A 22,166-nucleotide genomic window follows, 5' to 3' on the forward strand; every position below is an offset into this window, starting at 1 on the left:
CACACACACACACACACACACACACGCTCCCTCTGCCTCTGTTAGGGCTCTCTGCCCCAGGACTGAGGAGCCCAGAGAAACCCAGCGTGTCGCTGTGACAAATTGCTGCTGCACAAACTGAGGCAAGGGGCTCAGTATAAGAGCCAAATTGATAATTCAGGTGTAATTTACTGTGTCAGTGGAGGTCATTGAGTTGTGTCACGCTGTGAGTGAAGACATTAGGAAAACAGTGGGTTTCAGACGCCAGTGCTATGGGCCTGTCTGGACAGCAGTGTTGTTTTGCGGAGTGTTTTCCCACAGTGCTGCTTAGGTCTAAACAAACACAACAGTGGAGTTACTGCTCCTGTCGCCTTTTTATAAGGGAGTTTAGTCTGTAAAATTTTGACTGCCCCCCCCCCCCCCCCCCCCCACTCACTAGTTTCATGTGCTGAGGTGTTTAGGTTATCTGTGGATATGCAGTGGAGGTGAATGGAAAATTACTTGGTATTGATAACAGCATTAAAATCTAAAAAAATCAGCAACAGTAGAATTAGTTAGTAGATATAAAGTCCTGAGTAATGACGATAATACACAGGCCACATTTCTTCAGCAGAAAGTTGTTCCTGTTAAAAATGTTTTCTAATGTTTATTAACTTAACATAATGGAAAATAAAGGACTATTTTGCTGTTTATTAAATTATGTGTTAAATAAAACAGACTTGTATATTAAACTTATGTTAAGCTGTTTTCTGGTGATTGTCTCTGTGTTTAACGTCCCTGAAAACTTCAACTATAACATGAAATGTTAAAGACTCAATGAGCAACAGTCAAAGTTGAAGCTTAGGTGTTATTCATGAACAGTCTAACACGCAAAGTCTCAGCTAATCTGCTTCATCCGCGCTGTGTGGGCAAGGTTTGATCACATTTGACTGACCAACATTGACAAACAACCCCCCTGCTGTCGTCACGTTTTGACTCAAATATTGCTGTAATGTTGCTAAATCCTGAAAATCCCTTCTTTCTAACTGAGCCCCACCCTCTCTCCGAACCAGTGAGAAAAGCACAGACAGAAATCTTTCAACTGAAACTGTTACAGCTTTGATGATTCATGTAGGATCCCATCGCTCGACTGAGAGGCCTGTAAAGTCCTCTACTGTAAATCGAGCTGGGATTTATAGCAGGTTTAAATCCTGTGTTTTGAATTTTGGTGAGCGCTTGTTAGTTTACATTTAGATCACCAAGTGTGTCTTCGACATATTTAGCACCGCAAGACACAAGGTCTGGTGTTTTGGCTACTTTGTGAGACAGTTATTGTACACCTCATCCTTTGGTCAAGGTTCTGGCAACAATGGGTACTGCTCCACAGAAAATGGTAACCTTGACAGTGAGCAAACAAGTTCACTAACGGAACAATCACACACAATGCGGTGCACACTCATTCATAAAATACAACAGCCTTTCCATAGTTTGACATTTAGGAGGTTGTAAAAAAAAAATGCAATGTGAGGGGTTTGCCCTTTCTCAACAAACAGCTTCATTCTCTCATCCTCCATTTTCTAGCCCGAGCACCACAGCTATGAGAAGCCTGCACGCTCCAACCGTCAGCATGATAATATCTGGTCACTTTAAAGCCCCGTCAAGCGTGCACGTACCTCCTCAAGCATTAAAATAACCATACAAGATGGAAAAGGAAGTCAACAAGCAATCAGCTGTGTAAAATGCTCACGTACGGGATGTAAATCACTGTAAATGATAGTATTAGCCAGCCAGTGAGCTGTTTGTCTTATCCTTCGCGGATCCGATGACGGGGTTTTTGCTTTTACAGTATAGGACCTGGCAACGGACTCCTCCGTGGTCGCAGCGCAGTCCTGCTCCATTAGAAGGTCCTAGAATCAGTGAGGTTCTCCAGGCGCACACACACATAAACAGCCTCTCGGTCTTACGGTCTTATGTAACCCAACCTTTCATCTCTCTGCTCTGAGTGACAGACCCAGACTACACAGAAGTCTACATGGGCCCTTTGATGTGCCAAAACAAAACAAAAAAAAAACCCCGCACAGAATCAAAGCTGAGCAGAACATTTGAGCTCAGGCGCAGATAGCCTCTCGCACAGAGCGACTTTACAGGCCACAGAGGAGTTCATTTCCTCTGAGACTGGCTCAAAAATGTGATCAACAAATACATGTGGATGATGTACTGCTCACTTACTAAGTCAAACAGTGGATGCAGTCTGGTGCCACTGTGTTCAAATGTTTTTTTTAACCAGTGTTGGAAAATCAGTAAACAAAATTTCAAAGTTTGGTTTCAATGCTTTCAAACATCAAACCGCCATGTGTTAGAATAAACAAGAAATGACTGTAACACAAACATCATCTGTTTTTCAGAGACACAAAAGCACAAACGATGATGACAAAAAACAAGAAAAACAAAAACAAAACGTCTTGTTCAATCTTTATTACCTTGTTTTTTCTCCAGCAGGAAGGAGAAGAGCGGTCGAAGATTATACTTAAAACACGTGACAGCTCGCTGCCAATATTATGTCTGAAGAGGTAAAACCACACGTGAATGATTTCTTAGATATCTCCTGGTTTTTCATGGACACCCTCCAAGCACTATAACACAGTCAAAGCAGTAAAATTTCCAAATGGATTTGTTTTTGTCCTGAAGCTGCAGTGCACCTACCGGGAAAAATAACAACTTTGTAGAAGTTATGCCCTTTGTTTCACCCTCTGCTAGATTCATTATGTCGCCCCATAACTCAGAGTAAGCCAGGTTGAGCAGTGGCTTTCCATCACTTAGAGCAATACTCGTGATTTATAAGAGACTGAAACCAGTCCTAGGGAGAAAAAAAAGCTTTGTGTCTTTGAAAATGGAAGTATGTCTTTCAATCACGGCGCTCTATCTACCAGAGTAACACGATACACTCAATGAGGTCTGAGGCATTTTTATGGGACTTTGGCTCCATTGTGAATGCATTCTGGAGATTTACTGTACTTCCATGATCCAGAGTGATGCTGTCAAGAAACAAACAAGAAGAGAAAGGAGTGGTAAGAGTGTAGTTGGCGGTGGCAGTCGTCAGTGTGGCAGCTGCGTGACAAGAGAAGACGCAGACAAGCAAAGGGATCTTTCCACAAAATAAATCTACACAACCCTTCATGTTCCCAATATGTCACTTTCATTTTTTTTTTTTTTTTTACCCCGGATGCTTTTGAGCCCTGATCATTTATTCTTTTTTATATAAGACGTGATGATTCTGGCATTGTCAATGTGTAGACTTGGTCTGTATCTTTTTTTTTTTTTTTTTGCAATCGTGCTACTATCACTTGGAGAAGCTGAAGCTGAGGCTGGAAGTCTGAACTATTTTTCCATTACGCTTTCTACTTGTTATCTAGTTTTCGCACACTGTCAATCACAGCATGTGGTGGTACAACTGACTCAGACAGGGTGGAGTTGTCGTAGTTTATCAGATGTTATGAAATTAATATAAAAGATCATCCTGACCCGAATTAGTTTTACTTTTGCCATATCATTAGTTTTATTTTTTCAAATGAGATAAGCTTTCCACAGATCCCCGGGCAGCTGATGAGGTACACCCTGGGATTGTGGTTTAATTTATCCAGGTTTTTAGGCATCCGTTTGATTTCTGCTGCTACGAATGGAATTTAGTTTGCGGTGCTCACAGCAATGAGGAATATTATTTAAAATCTTCAACAGCAATGTGTCTTTCCAGGAACAATGTCCCGGTTGCTGTGGATAACCCACAGACCTCACTGTCAACAGTTTTCTCTGGAAGCATTTTCTACCTATGAAGCCTGTGCACGGTGAGGTCACAGTGCAGTCTGGAATATCAAGAGAAAGCGAGACATTGTTCCTGGAAAGAGATGCTGCTCTTCAATGCTGTGAGCGCTGAAAACAAAATTCCTTTCGCTGTCAATAAAACTTGAACAAACCAGACTGATCTGTATAGCTAGATATCACTCGAAATAAGTGAGAGAAGGCCTTTTTTTAGTAACGTGGATCATGTGACCCTTTGAAGGAGGCTCCAGTCTTAGTTAGCCAAATTGAGTGAGTGTTAGAGTCAGATGTTACAATCTTTTGAGTATAAAATTCCCTCTTTATGTTTCCTTGGTGATAATTCCCAGTAGTTGCATTTACTGTAGGTGTATTAACCTTCACACGACTACCAAGATACTGACTTGATACAGTTTACTCAAACTGATAAAACTTCAAATTAGCTTCGGCTGAACAGCAGTTTTGTCTTTTTGCCCAAAACCAAAACGTGGATCTTGTCCCACATTTCTTACAGTGTAGTCACTCGAAGAAGGAATCGCTTCAGAGCCAATATGGAGAACAGGGATGTTTACAGATTTAGATTTGTGTGTCGGTACAAGAAGTCCTAAGTCAGTGTCTGTAGACCTGTCCAGCTCAGTGAGAGTTTGCTTAGAAACATTTATAGTCATAAAGGTAAATACTGGGAAGAATACTCATAAGTAGATGATATGAAAATGTCAGACATAATATGCCCCGCCGCCCTCTGTAAATGAACTGCTCTCTCATGACTCAAAATAGTGCCAGCCAAGTAAACTCCCAGCCTTCCTCTCACCCAGAGTGTTAAGAGGGCAGCAGTGTGGATGCCAGTATGCAGCCATGCCCTGTCCACCACCGTGGCTCCGAGCCACAGCCCACAGCAAGCTGCCATGCCTCTGAGGTGCTGGGTAAACACCATGGTGTCAAAGCACAAACAAACTACTGGAATATGCTTGTTGTTTAACTTGCTCCAGCCAATAACCAGTTGAGAACCACTTCCCTGCGGGTGTGAAGTGGTGGGAGCTACAACAGCAGCACCCATAGTGACGCTCCACTTTCACACGGATCGACCTGAAGCCTTGCAATGAGCCTCGACCCCACTGTCATCGACTTACTACAGATCACTTTTCTAAATCTGTCTGGAAAAGGAACCGGAAACAGCCTCGTCCTAATATAGCTCAGTGCAAGATAACTGCGAGCAGTGTTTCTTAATCATTCATTCATGATCAGACCTTCATTCTTTTTCTTCCGCTGCCTCCTGCGTCCTATTTTGTCCCTCATTACAGGCTTGATATGAGAGGAGTTGATGTGTGTCTACTTGGATCTTTAGTGGCTGTATTAGCTTGTTAGTGCACTGGATTTACTGGGACCAGCATTCGGTGTCCATTGAGGTCACAGTTGCAGGAAGTGCCGACTATAGAGATCTCCTGGTTGGAGAGGAGAGAGGCAGAAAAGAGAGTGTGCTGATCTTTCAGCATGGTTGGGTTCATTAAAGCGCTATTGAAGAGCCACGAGATCAGTCTGCAGGATTTCCAATCAGCTTGACCCAAGGGTTTTATGCACCACCTCTCTGTCCAATTAAACTCACTATGCTCTCACTTACAGTAAGGTCTGCAAAGTCATGAATTCACATATGCTTCCTTACATAAAGACACACACACACACACACACACACACACACAAACACATACACATGCACTCAGTCTCACACCCACTGCCTCAGGGTCTCCGAATATTTTCTTGCTTATTCCTCCTTTGTTCTTTCATCACTGCTCTCTGTCAAAGATACTCTGACGTCTGCAGAGCTTGACTCAGACATCCCTGCACTCACTTTCACTTCAGCTCACAGAAAGAAAGTAGGTCAGATTCTACTAAGTCTCACTATATGTAGGCTTCAGAAATGACAGCGGCTTAGCCGTAAGGACGCCGTCGAGGCAACAATCAAATATCCTTGTTCTCACTTTCATGGGTGTCACAGACACAGTAAACTCTATATCGCTCGTCATGGCTTTGAAAATGAGGTGTAATCTTGTTTTGCACCTGCAGATGGAGGTATTCTCATGATTAGTGTCACAGAACCGTTTTCTCCTGGGACCTTCTTTGTGAAATTGTGCTTTTTGATTTGTGACAGTTTTTTAAGGAATCATGACGATATTTATTTACAGTATTCGCTGCTCGGATAATGGGAGGATTTTGCTGCACCAGTTGGAATGAAATACATATTTTGAAGAAAACTGTAATTCTTAGCATAAATTTGAACATCTTCATTAATTGCTACCTAAGCTTTGAGCGCAGGGAGCTTTGATAAATGAACACCCTGGTCTACCTGGTGCTCTTTATCTCTTTCCCACTCTGAAGTGTAGACAGATACAGGCCACCCACGCAAGAGAGATTAGCTTGTGTTACTTTATAACTGTCAGCCTAAGAGATTTCTAAATTTAGCATTGGACTGCAGAATGAGCCCATACCGGCTATGTAAATTAACATCATCACTAACATTATGAAAGGCTAAAAAATCTAAAGGGGGTAGATTTTCACTTGATTAAAAAACAGATATAACAGATGGAAATGAGAAGTACAGAGGTGTGAGTGTTTCTATTTCTTCTATCCATAATGTGTTTACTTTCTCACTGTTTTCAACTCTCTTACATTTTCATTAAATAAACACCATCCTCCTTGGAAAATCTCTTCATAAAGTGGAGTTAATTGGACACTGGGCAACAGTACTACGAGAAGGCAGAGGAAAACAGATAGCCTATTAAAATGCTAAGAATTAACAGGGTGTATAGTAAAACTGCAGGAATAGAGTGTGGAAAGGCTTGGGTCCAGGCAGACACAAATTTCTGACCCAAACTGTCTGGCTCTTTGTCCAGGTGACTTCGAAAGCTTCACCCCGCCTTCTCCTCTGCCACATCTACCCACCGAGCACGGCAGCCGTTCTCCGCTGGGGGAGACACCTATAAATCCTTCCCTGCCTGCCGCTGAGGGGAGAGGACGGAGAGTCATTCCTATTCATGCTGGCTAATGTTTTACAGGTTTTACCGTGGGGGTCAGTCATCGTGGGTCATTTGCGTCATCGCTGGAGGGAAGGGAACTATTGAGGTGGGCTGCCAAAGAGGGAGGGGGGTGTGGGATGTGGGGGGGCGGGGGGGTGAAGAGAATGAGGAACACTTGTGTGTACGCAAAGATTAGCACACACACACCTACAAGCTGTTTGGCATCTGCACCCTTTCACATTTTCTGTCTCATGCAGCGGCCTGTGAGGCACACAAAATGACTTCATGAACAAAACCACACGCGCACGTGCAATAAAAACACTCACATGCACAAATATGAGCCCATGATATATTTCTCACACCAGCGCTGTGTTTGCACTGAGGCTTCTGTTTACCCCTCCCTTGCTCTTCACACTTTCTTACTGAGACTCTTCTAATTTCTGAAGTGTGACTAATGGGATTTATCGTCTTTATGTTTCCTGGGAGAGACTTAGCCTGATCCTAGAAGAAACCCAGTGTATGAGTCTCTACCAGAGATAGAGCTGTCAGTCTCCCAGGGTGAAAGCCTGGGCCACAAGGATGCCGTGGCCTAGAGAAAAAACCTCAATGGGAGTACCCCACATTCTGACCTCAAAAGCTAACACGGTGGCATAAAATAAGTCACTGACAAAGCGAAAACCTCCTCATGAAAGCTGATATGGATAGCATGAAAATATATTTTGAAACCACATCCATGTGGTATCATGAATAGAAAGGATCCTCTTTTATTTTTGTGTACATACTGTTTTTCTTTGCTTATGCGTCCCGGCTGGCTCGTTCTCAACCAGCAAGGTTCCCAGCTCTGCACTTTTAGCTGGGTGAAAAAGAGGGGATCTGGCTGGACAGACCTGGCATCCCACCTCAAAACAGCATGCCAAAGCCATTAGTGTATAATGGTCCAGTCAGGATTACTGCTGGGGCCTAGAGAGCTGAGAAGGGAACACAGCACTCACTTGTTTGTTTGTTTTACAAGCCTCTGCCCTGTTCAGTCTGCAAGGTGCCAGTGGGCTTTGTGTGGTTTAATTCACAGTTGATTCAAACAGCGTACAGTGTGTCAACAATAGGCCAGTGGATACTCTCTGGCCGCAGGACACTTGTTTGGAAGAGTTATGTCCGAATAAATTGGTTGTGACAGTGCAATTCATTTAATAAAGCTAAGCAAACTTTTCCTCTTCTGAAACACAGAGAGATGAAGCCGCGGCTGTCACTCACTCGGAGGTCGATACAGTTCCCAAAGGTGACTGCACCTGCTCGGCTAATTAGATACACATCAAGGGTCAACTCCCTCTTACGTGCTTTTCATGTGTTATTGGCCCGGTTTCATGTTCATCAAAAAGGATGGACAGCAGTGAGATAAAGAGTGCATTTCCCCATCATCCATCAACGCGGTGATTCAGCCCTTCAGCCACTTGGGTATTTTCCAGCTGAGCTTTCATTACAAAATGGAAATGGTAATATTGATTTATGTGTCTTCTTAAAGACTTTCTGTAGCGTTTATGAATAACATTATGAAAGAGCAGAGGATTAGGAGTGTAGGCTGATAAAAAAAAAAGGGTTAAGGTACTGTTTCCCTATTTTGCTGCTTGTAGCTCTTATTTAAGCAACAAAAAAATGGATGGATTTGTGCTGGTTGCGTGCACAGTCCCAGGTCTCAGACAACAGGGCTGGGTGTTACAGTTCCACTATAAAATGTTTTTATGAAGCCATAAGTCTGACTGGGACAGAAGGCAATATTTCTTTTGGAGGAGGTGATCTACGTCAAGAGAGGTTTTCAAAGTTAATGACTGGTTGAATAACAAAACAATTTGGACCTGAGCTTGACATGGGAACTGAAGCAAATGCACTCAACTTTTGATTTGTGCTAATTTCGACAAAATAATGACGTGGGGAAAGATACTTTTGGAGAGTACACTGATTCAGCTTGAGTATCCATCTTAGGCGTTGCTATAAGATAATTCAGTGAATAGGGAATGAGAAGCTGAGAACACAGAGTTCAGTCAAAGGCAACGTTACGAAAGCAGAATGGGAATTTGCGCATGCATGCTGCCTTCGTTGCATACATTATTTCATCTTTTATTCACAGGCCTGACTCAGCAAGGTCTGTGTTCTGTGTTTTGTCTATGCTCATCAGAGAGAGGACCACACACACACATCTCCCCCACTATTTCAGCTGCACATAGAACATTTACAGTCCCATCAAGATTCCCACAGGACTCCAGTAAACAAACAGACAGCGACTCTCCGCTCAAGCATATGCCTTTAAATCACATCCCTCTGTCCTTTATAAATCACTGATGTAGAAACATACACGTAAAGTCAGGACAGCACCGACAGTATGTTCTGACTGATGCACTCAAAGCGCGTGTGCGTGCACGAAAGTGTGTGAATGCCAGCCTCTAATAAACAGCATGTGTACCTGTGTGGGGGCATAAATCTCTGCTTCCTCTTTTTGCAGGTGGAAGGATTTGCATTACAGAGCTTGTTCCCTTAGAAGAGGCTCAGGTCAGCCCCATGGGCAGGTTTTCCACCATTAGCTTGTAAAATGCTTGCTTTGTCAGTGAAATTCCCAGAGGGCTCTGGCTCCCCATGCAGAAGGAATGCAGGGGTCTGCAGGGACCATGGAGGTACAGAGGAACAAGAGACGGCCCTCCCTGACACACTCTGGTGTGCTTCTCTCAATGAGGAAAAGGACAGCGCCATTAAGATACAGCCATCATGCTGATAGCCATCTTGGAAACCTGGCTTAAAGCAAAGCAAACAGGGGGATAAGATACAGGTGATGCTGGGCGTCCTCTGGGGAAATAGGCTGCAGGCTCCATGAGTGACAGAAAGCCATCGTCTTCTATCACATCCTCACTTGGGCTCACCGGAGTTTCGCATGTAATAAACAATATATACATTCTCAAAGCGCTCTGCCCCATTCACCTAAATGATATATGATGTGATAATAACCAAGATAGAGTAGTAATAATATGCTGTCACTGTGTCGTGCAGTGGGTATGCCTTTGGCAAAGGTATATCATGATGTATGGTTTTAGAAGAGCTCTGCAGGAAAGTGACAACAGCTCTATGACTCGACCACCCACAGTGATTGTTCACAGGCCCATCGCAGAGACACATGTTTATTTTAAACTGTGAATTTCTGAGCAGATACGTTCTTTCTATGTGTTTATATGTGTGTAAGCCAGTGGTGGAGGAACAAGTATTGAGATCCTTTACATAAGTAAAAGTAGTAACGCTAGTATTTAAAAAAGTCCTGCACTCAAAGTTTTGCTTAAAGCAGCATTATTTGTTTTGTTGAAATACCCATCACTGACATATTATAAATTGATATTTTGAACTTTATTATCAAGCTGTTCAAGCTAATTTATACATTCAGCAGATACAGAGCAACATTAGAAGAAGTCCAGTATATGGAGGGCTGTCAATCCAACTGGACTTCCTGGATAATATATCATGTCTTGTGTGTGGCTGAGGCAACTCGATCTCAACTCAGACCCTTACGCTGTTTTTAACGCAGTGCTGTCTTCAGTCTGAATGTCCCCTCGAAGTACCAAAGGTAAATTTACTTATTAGTGAGCACAGTACCTCCTGTCAGTATACGTAATCTTATCGGATTATTATTTGTACCATACTTTATTATTTCACTATAGGTTTTGTATGTTAAATCTTGATCTTCATAGTTGGTGTCAGGTGGAGTAAAAAGTGTCTCTCTGTGAAATGTGATGGAGTAGAAGTATCAATTAGCATAAAATGGAAACACTCAAGTAAATGTACTTAGTTACATCCCACAACTGGTATAAACACACACGTCTGTATATATAAGAAGTTTGTTTGTGTGTTTACACCATATATCTGAGTTTTTCCATGGTTAGGTGTTTAGTATATTCCCATACGGCATACAGTATATGCTTGTGCATGGCTCCGTTTTCATGTCTGTGTATACATAGTTGTGTAATAGTGTGCACGTATGTATGCTTAGGATCTGGAACAGCATTAAGGCTGACCACAAGCTAGGGGAAAAATTTTTTAAAAACTTTGTTAGCTACTGTTTAAACATGAAGGAATCCTAGTAAAAAATACATGAAATATTTGTTTCTTTTTTCACACTCGACAACATGAAGTAAAGCTCCCTTGAAGGAACATTTTGCTCCTGAATCCTCTTGATCAGAGCCACTGGTCCCTCCCACACACACCAGGCCAAACAGCTACTTGTGTTTACCTAGCCATGTGACTGAAGCTACAGTACGTCCAGTGACGTCAGCTTGCATTCCTCACATTCATCAGTCTCAGTTCTCACTGATACTGTCTCAGATGCTGAGGAACACAGGGAGCAGAGATCATACATTATAAAAGCATCAATCATTCACTGGGACTGCGTTTGTTATATAAGCTCTACTTTGTATTTGCCATCTGTTTTCATAAACAGTTGTGTGCTCATGAACAGCTATTGCCTGAAATAGTCTTCCTGTTCCACTTGAAACATGGAATCCATAAATAATTGCAAAACTGCTGTCAAGAGATGGATACAGGGAACAAACAACTCACTCCATAAATATGCATGAATACTTCAGTTTTAAACTATGTTTTATGTTTTGTTTGGTGCTTTCGCTCATCGTGTTGGGAGGTTATTGTTAAATTAGTGCATTTTCTCTCTTATATTATGGAGGACAAGAGCAGCAACAAGGATCCTACAGTATAATGCACATAAGATAATGTACAGTGACTGGATGAATCATTTGAATCTGTACTAGTGTTGTAGCACAAAGTTATTACTCACACTAGATTAATTTATGGTGTGAGAAGTTATGATGTGAAAGAAGAACAGTGTATTGGCTGTGTGTTTGAATGTAATCTGGTCTGAAAAGGCACGGACTGAAGGTACCAACTACCTAAGCAAGCAGGACATTAAACCAACTGTTGAAGTTGCAGCTTTTCACTGACCAGACAACATGGTTTACATGACAGAAAGGCTGCTGCTGCTGGACTACAGTTTTTTCTATCTGAAGCCAAAAACACTGTTGTTCAGAGCATGTGGTACGTAGGCCTAATGTGAATAATTTTGTAGTCACAGAACAGCATTTATTAGTCAAAGAATGTGACACTGTGCCGGCTTTGCTCCATGCGTTTGTAACAACCCCGTCGCCTAAAAATGTATATACAACAAATTTGCTGACAGGACCGATTTTCCACCTGGCAAGTCACAAAATGTTGACACTAAACATATTAGCAAAATGCTCCCCTACATTGTATTTTATTTGTTCTCTTACAATATCTGCTCTTGCAGTACAGTATCTGCTTGTGGCACCTACTGCTTGGTTAAACAGTGTTAGGCATTCATAGCACTTGTTTAAGGAATAAGAGAAAGATTGTGGTCTTTGTTTAACACTGACAAAGTCACAACAGTGAGTTGAAGCACAATAGAAAATCTATTTGCTGACCACACCTAACCTTAACCAAAGAGCTGTCTTTGCCAAGAGCTGACTCAGGATGCAAACCCCAGTCTGTGGTCTTCCATTCCTAAACTTTGAAAAACTTTGCAAGTGAACATAATCCAGGCGGCAATTACATTTCCTTCAAGACATTAATGGGATGACAAATAGGTAACACATAAGGGCTTCTTTAATTCGTTAATACTTGTACATATTAACTGTCTACATTTTCTCCTTGACAAAATGGTGGCTTCATACTTTGCATTCTCTTCCTGAAAACCAAAAAAAAAAGCAAAACTCTCACAACAAGGAAAATGTAAGACAACAAAACAAAGGGGCTTCTAAACTCGTAGCCCATCCTGAACAGTCCTCTGCGCAGCACAGCTGAAGAAACAGTTTGCTGAGACTTTTGCCTTTAACATTCTGCTCCCCACGCCACGCTCCAAAGACACCACAGAACAGCAGGCTCATCTTGCTACCATATGAGAGGAGAGAACATGTTCAACCACGCTCAGTCATTGCACTGTCCAAACCCTCATTTATTATTCTCTTAATTGGCTAATCAGTAACGATGGCAGGATAATTTATCAAACAATGAAAAGAAGGATTTATCATGGTTTTAAGATCGTGTTCAGCGGGGGTTCACGTCCCGTATATATGTCCGACAAAGTGGGTCTGTACCCTGAAGCTAGTGTGACTTCTCATCTGTAATTGCTGTAATTGCACTTTCCGTAGACCATGTAAAAGCAGAAACAAATAACGTCTGCTGCAGCTCTGAATAAATGATGACCATCAGCCAGGATTGTGAAAACAACCCTGGCTCGAAAAATGCCCAATTGGAAAGGATAATCCAGTATAATGGGAAGTAGTTCAATTAATTAGGGAGGTAGAGCAGAAGAGAGGTATCATAAAACTGAGCTATAAACAGCTTCAACTGCACCATTGATAAGGCTGTACTATGTAAGACTTGTAAATACAAAATGGCCACCCTGGAGTTAGAAACTGTGGAAATTTGGGCAAATAGTCATTTTTTTCCATCCGAAAAATCTGCACATTTATTCTCTACATATGCGCATTAATCTAATGGAAAACAGACCCCCAAGACAAATTAGTTCTCCCTATATAACCTGATTAGCACAGATGCACCAGCCTGGACCAAATGGATTTGGTGCAGACGACTAGCAGGGGTGAAAAAAAAAGAAGAGGGGTGGGGGTGTGAATGGATAGCTCAGAGATCTGTCACACTGTAAAAACCCTGAAGACAATAGTGGAGCAAGAATCCGCAGACAGACCTCACCCAACTTGCATCCACATCCAAACATTCACTGTCAGTGATTATTACGACATAACAGAACTAATCACAGCAACAATAATGAGCTGTCAGAAGTTGGAAGCCAATGGCTAAATGACGCCTGTCAGGTCGAAGGAAGATTGTTTTTGTGGAACAGTGCATTTTCCATGTGTCACATTTCATTCCCGTCTTTTATTCTCTGTGATACCAACTGGTGGATTAACACTGATGGGCTGTAGCACGTCAGCACTGCTGATGAGAGGGATTCACCTCCAGGATTCAGTTTGATATTTTGGGATAAATACTTTATTTGCTTTCTTTCTGAGGGATAAAGTAGTTGATCAATACCGCTCTCGTACTGTAAATGGCTGTTAAAGCTACAGCCAAGGGAAGGCTAATTTAGCTTAGCATACAGACTGGAACTAGCCCCCAGTCTGGTTTTTGTATGGATTAAACAAATGAGATGTAATGTGTTAATTAGTGAGTTTAGAGAAGCTGCTGTCTAGACAGAGTTGGGCCAGCAGTTTCCCCCTGTGCCGAATGTTTCCAAACCTTCTTGCTTGAAGTTGTATTTTGAACATCCTCTTTGCAAAGCAAGTGTGAGTGTAAATCCAGCCCCTTTGGCTCCAACGCTCACCTTGTCCTTGTCCTTGACTAGGTTCGATCCCTCTGCTGAGCTGGCAGTGCCACGCTAAAATGTGAGCAACCAGGGGACCTGTGTTGGCAGGATGGGCCAGGCCTCAGGCAATTACGCCCTCAACTGTGGCTCATTGGGTTATGGTTCGATAATGCTCCCAGGGTCTCGGGTCAAAACTCCAGTCACATGCAACAACGCACTAATGTGCATGGCTGTGTCTGTCCCTGGGCCTCTGAAAGGCAAGGCCAAGTCAGCCAGAAACCCAGCCGTAACTCGAGGCTGAGCTGTAAGGCGGCATTTTTTTTTATTTTTTTTTATGGCCATCATCTGGTAGGGCTGCAGTTCTGGCAAACCGCACAGAATCACACACACTCATGAACAACCCCTCATGCTTCCTCTGTCTGCCTCTTTTTCCTCTCTCACACACACGGCCCCACATACAGAGAAACACACACACACATACACACACACACACACACACACACACACACACACACACAGACACACACATGCACCTGTGTCACACGGCCTGTTTTCCACTGGGGTCTAATTGATTGGAAAATGAAGACGGACGCCTGTGCGAGCCGAGCCCTGTTGATTAGCCAGAGACACAGAGTCTATTACAGCGGTCCTGCTCCCGACCCAAACACGTCACCCAGACAAGCAGTCAGTCTTCATTGCTACCCACCAATCACACTCGTGACTGGGTGAGTGATGGAGGGGCGGTGGTGGATCACTGCTCGGTTTGGGAAACAGCAATACCCCTTCCCTTAGCAGTGATACAGCACTTTGAATAGGGGGAGGAAATGGGTTGGAAATAGGCAGTGTAATGCTTTCAGCCCCGGCCTCTCTGAGCAATGACAACAGACATAACACAGAGCCATTATGTGAGCTTCACTATGTGAGTGTTTGGCTAGCCAGACAGACTGGCCGCTGCTAGCTAGAGACTGAGGCTGGCCTGATTATTGACATTTTGATGGTTTTCAGGCTTGGAAAAAGTCAGACTTTGCGGAACTCTGATAGATTTTGGATATCGTGCTTAAAAAGCTTTTGTGTTATTCTGAATTACACATACAGTACACTGGTTATTGGAGAGGCACATCCAAATGTATCTGACTTAAAGTGAAGCTCACTATCTTTACACTTGTGCAACAGTAAAAAAAAAAAAAAAAGGTAATTTTTCATGATATTTCTTTATCAATTTAGTTAGAAACTAAACCTGAGCTTCCTCTGGCTCCCTCGGGAAGGCTGGAGCTGTATGAATTTTATGTAGGCGCAGATACAGAAGAGAGTATGTTTCCCTTTCATCCATGCCTGTCCTCTCAACAGAGCAAGGAAACAGAGAGGAAAAGGCAAAACGGTACAGAGGGAGAACCTGTAGAGAAGAGAGGGGTCGGCCGTTCAGTGGAATTCAACAGTGCATGAAAGGCAGGGAGAAAAATGAATACATCTGGCATGGAAATAGGAGAGGTGGTTTTTCGGGCATTACAGAGTTTGGAGATGAGAAGAAAGGAGAGGGGAAGGGAGAGGACAGAGAATAAAATGGGGGCTAATCATGAAAGAGATGGAGCCAGGGGGCAAGAAGAGGCAGAGGATGACTAAAATAGGGACAGTGAAGTAAGAGAGAGAGAGGCTCAGAGTGAGACGTAGAGAGATGGGGATGTAATGAAAAAAAAAGAAGTGGAAGGTAAAAGAGAGCAAAGTCCGGGGCTCTAATCATACGAGCCCATTGTGAAACTATAGATTAGGGGGAGGAGATTTTAGCTCGAGGAGTAATGTCTCCATCCGGAGCCAGAGCTTTGAGCGCACATAGGACAAGATGTGGGGGAAAGGGAAAAAAATGAATGCACCTCCCCAGAGTGGGGAGCACTGTGTTACCATGGTAACAGCTCTGACGTCAGAGCAGGCATTATGTGATTACTCATAGAGTCTGTTGAGGAGCGGGCCAATAAAACAGGGACCATTACTCACATGCAGGGAGATGGCCAGAGCTCAGGTTACACACATGCTTGCATATGCACGCGCACTCACACACACATACTCACTAGATGTACAAACAAAAGCATATGGATACACACTTGTATATACACACATACACTGCCAACTCATTCGAGTAGCGCCACCTTAAATAAAATGCAGACTGATGATACACTGTACGAACATTTTTACAATCCAGACTCAGTAAAATCAGCACAATTTTACAAGGGCTCCTGATTTGGAATATAAAACGTGCAAACTCAACGTTTGCTAGATAACCTCGGTGCTGAGGAATGAGGCAATTACTTGAACACTCATCGCTCAGCACTAAAACCTCAACATGAGCATCGCCTCGGTGACTGCAGCCCACTAGTCCAGCTCTACGTCGTCACAACGAGGGGCCAGGATATCACTGGCACAATCTGCGTGTTCTGCATTCCACACACTCTGACCCATGTCTGACAAAGTACATCAAACATGCACACTGACATGTACACTATTGTGCGTCACATCACACACACACACACACACACACACACATACACACGCACACTTCCTCTCGCCGTCTCCCACACATTCTCCACTGGGAGTTAAAACACTGTTAGGGCTGATAAGGATCCAGGCAAACAGTGTGGATAAACAGTCACTCTGGTAATTAAGAACCACTGGCCTATCAGAGAAGAGTATGCCGAGACAAACATGTGATCCAGACTCCATTACTAAGGCCGTACGCATTCCCATCACAAAGACCATTAGGTGAGTCCAGACAGACGGTTAGAGTCACCAGAACCCCAAAAGCCCAGACTGGCTCCAGTAGTTTCAGCTGTGATCATATTAACTGTGTTTAACGTCAACTGTGAATCTCTGGTGTCAAGAAAATTAATGTTTTCTGATACACAAAGCACAAAATTAAAACTAATAAGACAGCTGTAACATATGCTATTTTGATAAACATCTATGTTTTTGTCATTCAGACATGGGAGCCCTTTATGTTCACGTTTATTCATACAGGATCTTTACGGAAAGAGCCACAGTGTTCATGTAGTATTTGGTGAGCAGGAGGGAGCGGAGCAGTGCCACTGCTGTTTCCTCACGTGGCTGCATCGCTGATGGATTTTAAAACTTACTTTGCTGTTGAAGCTTTGATAAATAGGGGGGGGGGGGGGGGGGGGGCGACACTTGCTTCTCACTAATGAATTATCTAATACAGCACATGTTCATATCAATTTATAAATGTGTGCTTGTACAAGTTTTTTTTTTACCCTTGATTGTCCTGGACTGTGAGGGAGACAAAAAAGGCCATCAACAACTTCAAACTGGCTTATAGCACTCTGTGGTTTAAAAAACTGATATTTCTGACACAGGAAGTTAACAATGCATCACAGAGCTCTTAATAAGGCGAACAAGATGCGTATTTAACCTTTCACTGCTGTGTCCTTCATGTTCATGTGAAGGCCTTAAATTCAGACTTGTGCTGTAAGACCGCTGTCACAACTTGTATGTAAAAGTAACACGAGCTCTACCATCACATTTATATAACAAGGTTCATGTCTGAAAAAGGCAGAAAATAGGTTAAACAAATTTTCACTGAAATTTCATGTTTCCACAAACTGCCACAAAAAGGCACTGATCACTACAGACAGTGAATGACAGCTTCCTTCAATGAGCACAGCTAAGAATATTTTCCGGTCAAAGGAAGTGAAGAGGAAAACAGGAAGTAATAGCAAATAAGCTGTTAATTATTCACCAGATTCCCTCTAATTAAGTGAGTAAAAATAATAGTAATAATGATTAAATAAAAAAAGGTCAAACACTCATGTTGCACCTCACATGGAATTTTTACCATCAGATTGTCACATTATTTTTTAATTTTATTTCACCCATCTTTAAAGTACAGTTTTTTTTTTACTTTAGCCAGATTAGCACTGAAGAGAAGACACATTGTAACTGCAGCAGGGCTCCAGTCAGATGTATCCGTCACTCCCTCTGTTCATAGAAAACATTACATGCGTAAGCCTTATCCAGCGTCAGTCCATCTTCCTCTGCAGTGTCTGTGTTTTCAACTGTCCTTAATGTGCATGACGCAAGTTCAGTTATTGCATTTGGGACAAGTGCTCCATGTCACTTCTCTGCCACAAATGTGACTGAGCTCTGGCCAAAACCTGATATACAATACGCAACATCATCACTAATGTGGTTACAATGATACTATATCTGAGTTGATGTGATTAGAGGCTTACAAGCCCAACAGCTCTCCCTCCTTCTGTCTGTCCCTGTGAAGAGTGTGAAAGGGTCTTACTTGTGCACCTATTAGCGAGCGCACATGCATACATTTATGCATCACAGTGTGAGTGAGTGAGTGAGTGTGTGTGTGTGTGTGTGTGTGTGCTGAAGTAAGCTGCAGTCCACCTGGCAGGCCAGTGAGCTTAATGAGACTCATATTCATGCAGCATGTGCAGCCACATCCGCTGCCTGAGGCTCTGACCAGGTGCTCTGACACAACACATATTCAAAAGAACTCGAGCAGGATCATCCCAGAGGGCCGAGCCTCTCGTAACATCACCGTGACCAACAACATACCACCCAGAAGGAACATTTTCCTTTAAAACTTCTCCCTAATAACATTACCTGACTCTGACTAACTTTTAAATGGGGGAGACTCTCTGAACATGATCTGAAATAGTGTGATTGAGTTACTTTCCAAATGTAATTCATTACTGACTAACTTCTGAAAAATACAATTACACTGCACGTAATTATGTTGCTTTCTACTGCATGTATGAATGCAGTATATTGTTTTAAATTGGCAATCCACTCCCATTTCATGGAAGTAAAATGATGTATGGCACTTCTACTAACCTTACTTTACAAACTGTGACATTATGTTACATGTTGTGTGTTTTAATCCGTGCCTTTACGTTTGAATACATGTTCTGAGCACTCACTTTTTTAAGATTATTTAACAGTCAGTTTTCTCCTTAACAATAATGCACAAATATCTTTCATAAAAAATAACAGGACATGTGCAGAACATGATCAACTACAGTTGAAAAAAAAGTTACTCCCTGAACTACATCAATCAGCGATATGATGATGATGATAATATCACTACACTTATTAACCGGTGTAAGAAATAAAGAAGTGCAGGTAAATACTGTAATATCACCATTGTCAGTAACTCATTGTCTCACAATAAAAACAATGACACTACACCAGATCGCCTCAAAAAGCCTCATTTTCACTAGCTGAATTAAAATGTCTATTTTAATCAAATCAATAATAAGACATACATATAATATTTGTGAGGAATCATAAAGCTGTTTGGATTCCTGCTGCAGTGTTCGAGGACTGAAGAAAAGACTGAGAAAACATGTACAAACAGATGATTATACTGTAGAACAAAAAGGAAAAAGCCCCAAAAACTGCAGAATCTCAACGCTAAAAATGCCGTCCTTATAATTAACCATGATTGTTTTCCTTTGCTTTGCGTACTTTTTCCTTCATATTTTAATATTCAAAATGAATATTGATTAAAAAAAAAAACCAATTCTCTAGACTCTAACAAAAAAAAAAAATGCTATAAATACATTATAATACAAGCATGTTTTATGCCTTACACATGTAATAGGAATGTCTCTGTGCGCACTGGAATAAAAACAGTGGGAAAAGTTCAAAGATATGTGGTTGGCCCAGTAGGAAGTATCCTGGCCTGGCCTGGCCTGGACTAGGTCCATTCTTAGTCCAGTCAACTCAGACCTAGCAACACAAATATACTAATGAATCACAGCTGCATGGTCTGAAGAGAAGCCCCCCCCCCTCCATATTTGACTTCCCAAAACCCTTTGCAAAACACTCCCTCACTCTACCACCCCTCTCCTTCCTCACTTGCTCCTCTCCTCTCACTGAAGTCAAGGGGGTAGATCTGCACTCAAGAGAACCATTTCAGCCATCACTACAGTAGGTTGGACTTTTTTCCTGCAATAATAACCGTGTTGCTACTGATGAGAGGCCTTTCAGAGTTCACTCACGCCCACAAACCTTTACTCATGATCCTCAGACTGCTTTGGAACAAATGTAAAACTTTTTAGGGCCTATGATTCAAGGAGTGACCCAGGAGGAGACAAGTGTAAGAATGTGTTGAGCCTCCAAATATGAGAGAGAGTGGGGGTTTATTTGCAGCCCACAGGGTAGTGCTGCAACCTGCAGCCAGGCCCTGTGGATATGATCGACTTGGCCAGTGCAACGCTACCAGGACAGCAGTGAAGGGCACTATAGGACTTTGAAGAGAGAAAAAGCGTGTGTGCGTCTGTGTGTGTGTGTGTGTGTGTGTGTGTCCAACATGCATCATCTCCCCTAATGTTTTCTCTCAAAAGTGACCTCTCGTTCCAGTTCCTTTCCAGCAGCTGACCACCATATGTAAAAGGCCCGCACAGGTCCACTGAATCCCTGTCTAATGGGCTGCACAGATGCCACTTTCCTGGAACAATTCCTCCTGCGTGTGTGTGTGTGTGTGTGTGTGTGTGTGTGTGTGTGTGTGTGTGTGTGCGCGCGCGCAGGTGTGTGCGTGTGCGTGTGTGTGTGTCTGTCTGTCTTGCTCCATGCAAACAGACTCTAACGTTCCACACATTTCCCTCAATATGTTTCACCACTGTCTGGAAACAATGAAAGGTGCTGGGTGGGAAGTGGGGAGCTGAGAAAAAGTGGAAGAATTGTGGAAAATGGCACGGCGGGAGAAAGGGAAACACATAAGGGGGAAAGTTATGCTGCTGTTTGGACAAGCGTTGTTGAGGGTAAGTAAAAAGGGAAGTACGTAAACTAACAGCAGGTCAGTCGTGAGGGGAGGAGAGAGGAGGAGAGAGGGCAGATTATTGACTTAATGGCAGAATGGAGGCTGTCAAGGGCTTCAGAGACACTGTTTGTGTAGTTTGGACTGGGCCTGGTAGAACGTGCGGCGTGATGATGGAAATCTTACACTCACTCAAAACAAGCCCACTGACCTTTTCATCTACCGGCCCCTGAATCAGTCTTAACATTCTGCCAACGTGGAAATGAATGAGTGCTTATTACATCTGTGGCAACATCACATCACAGGCTCTGGCCCCCTTTACACAGGTGTGTGTGTGTGTGTGTGTGTGTGTGTGTGTGTGTGTGTGTGTGTGTGTGTGCGTGCGTGCTGTGCTGTGCGTGCAAGTGTTGTCTGTTTGTATTTTCTTCGACATCCAAGTGCATTCGTGCTGTCAAACAACAATATGGGCGCATGTGAAACGAAGCAGAGATAATCTTTATTAGCATGTAATGTTGTCAGGTCTGCTCTCAGCTCACTGCCCCTCAGCTACAGAGTACACAACCACAAGGATCTGGGCGTGACGAGAAACGTTAAGACCTCAATCACGGTAAATTGAGTTGCTTCTTGAAGGTGACCAATCTTCATTACCACTGACATTTCAGAAATAATGAGCTCATCATAGACAGTGTGAGAAGCTTCTCACTGCAGTGGCCACCATTTTGTTTTCTGGACTTTGTCTGAATTCTGAACACAGAGACAAAGAGGCCTGACCCCCAACATCTGCCTGAAACTATATTAGACTCTGACCTTTCCCTGAGGAGAAAACAACAAATGAAGGGGATGCTGCTGCCAAAACAGAGCTAGACTATAAACTAAACAATATCAACATATCAATAGCACAGACCCAGACTTATGTTTGAGATCAATATGAGCTGATGTTTCCCATAGATCTGGGATGTTTGGCAGATTTTTGTCAAAAATTGGAAACTGACTGCCAGCTGCGGCTTTGGCAGGTGGTGAAGCAATGCAATTTTTTGAAATGGAGAAATGCTCTGACCCCATTATGAACAGATATACTCAAATGCAACATAGATGAAATCCAAAAATGTCTCTTGAAAGTGATCCAAATAATCACAAAGAAATATTCCAGGGAAAATGCCCTGGAATTAGGTATCTATATGGAGACTGAGTCAGACCTGTGATGTTAAAACATAAATCACAA

The 22,166-nt window shown here is 42.7% G+C and overlaps 1 protein-coding gene across 2 annotated transcripts in view; it reads right to left on the reverse strand.

Moving 5' to 3' along the window:
* LOC111661656 (cGMP-inhibited 3',5'-cyclic phosphodiesterase 3A) overlaps nt 1-22,166 on the reverse strand; it is a 73,857-nt gene that overhangs the window by 35,206 nt on the left and 16,485 nt on the right. The window lies entirely within an intron of this gene.

This window comes from Seriola lalandi, unplaced genomic scaffold, assembly GCF_002814215.2.
Source record: "Seriola lalandi dorsalis isolate HSWRI2012SDOR001 ecotype SW California unplaced genomic scaffold, Sedor1 jcf7180002054548, whole genome shotgun sequence".
Lineage (NCBI taxonomy): Eukaryota > Metazoa > Chordata > Actinopteri > Carangiformes > Carangidae > Seriola > Seriola lalandi.